A 1,900-nucleotide genomic window follows, 5' to 3' on the forward strand; every position below is an offset into this window, starting at 1 on the left:
AAACCTATAACGACGTATCCCCCCCCCCACACACAAACCCTCCATCGCCACCAAGAATAACCAGCATGTGTGTCCATAAACACTCCACTTCCTCTCTGGCTGAAAAATAACGTTTAACAGGGACCCATTTGGAAGGCTTCCTTTGGAGGCGAGGGAAGGGAATCTTTCTGGGATGTGTCCAGTGGAAGATCATTGGCTGGGTGAATGGGGGAAGCCTATAGGCCTACCTGTTGCCTATATATTATAGTCTCAAGTCTCTGTTGACTCACACAATTTTGCTCCCGCCATACAGTCTACGGGCAAAGGTAAGGAAAATGACCCAGTGGTAACACACACACACACACACACACACACACACACACACACACACACACACACACACACACACACACACACACACACACACACACACACACACACACACACACATGCTGCAAAGTGATCAAATCGTTTTCACAATTGTGCACTTTTCTTTGACGAAATATTGTTTCCAAGCGGTGTACGAGGACACTGCAAAATCATGATAGATAGATAGATAGATAGATACCTTTATTATCCCAAGGCAGCATCGGACAAAAAAATCTAATAGAACCCTTCATTTTCATCTACTGTACTCTTTTTGATATCCACCATTGTGAAAATCGGATGCCCGTCGGCGTTGATCACGCTTTTTTTTTTATTCACGCCAGTCGCCTGTTGCTTGAGAGTGAGTGTATTTTATACAACCCGCTGCAGAAAAAAGCCCTCCGGCTCGGCTGGCCATGTTAACTCCACCATCTGAATAACACGACGCTGCTAAATGGGATTCCTGCCGTGTTCCAATGGCCTCCGCACGCAGCCATGATCCTACCGAGTCCCCCCCCCCCCCCCCCCCCACCCCCCAGAACCATTCAGCCCCCCTCCCCACTCCTGTTTGTGTCTGCCGCGCTGTAAAAAGCATCGACGGCCAATATGAAAAGACTCTCCCCAATTCAACATCCTGTCGCGTCGCATCTATTAAGGCCTAATGTTAACTGAAGTCTTTTTGTAAAAGACGTTGTGGCATGAAAGCTTGTGTAGGACACAGAGAGAGAGAGAGAGAGAGAGAGAGAGAGAGAGAGAGAGAGAGAGAGAGAGAGAGAGAGAGTAGACAACATAATCTATGCCACTTGCAGTCCGCCGAGTAATTTTGGAGCCGCGGTGCTTTGGCACACGCCCGCCCGCCGCATTTTCCAGTGTCGCAAATTGATGGTCTATTCATCTCGGTTAATGTTGTTACTCTTGAAAAGGGGGCCTGAATTGCCTGCCCGTGAATGGAAGTGCATTACGGGGGCCGTTCACGGGACTTGCACATGCACAAAGAGAGCACTTAAAGAAAGGGGAGGGTGGGTGGGGGTCCCCTGGAACTGGCGCGCACGGAGGAATAAGAGGCAAAGCGATTCCACCCGCGCTGCTCCCATTATGGCGCCCCGCGCCAGCCACGCTCCGTTGCTTGACACCGGCGTGACTTCTGACAAGTCGGTTTAATCTCCCGCCGCGCGGATGCAAGCGGCGTGCCAGCGCCGCATGTAAACAGCAAAAATCCTCAGTGTCGATTTAGCTCGGAGAGCGCGCAGCGGTAAAGGGGTCCCTTTGGTTCCATTTGTATGCTCTTAACAAACTCAATGGGTTGTGATATGATGCTTTGTGAGCCTTTAGATCTGCTATTTGCATTGTTGTTGTTTTTCTGGTCGAGGAGGACCATGATTTGCAGCATGTATCGAGGCCAAATGTGAAGGTTATTATAGTTGGATGGCTCTTGAGATACACGAAGGACGGATACGGTACACGTACACATTCACTGATGAGTTGTATTTACTGTAGATCAGGGGTCTTCAACGTTTTCAGCCCAAGGACCCCTTAGCTGAGAGAGAGATGAAGC

This window comes from Nannobrachium achirus (assembly GCF_963921795.1).
Source record: "Nannobrachium achirus genome assembly, chromosome: 10".
NCBI lineage: Eukaryota > Metazoa > Chordata > Actinopteri > Myctophiformes > Myctophidae > Nannobrachium > Nannobrachium achirus.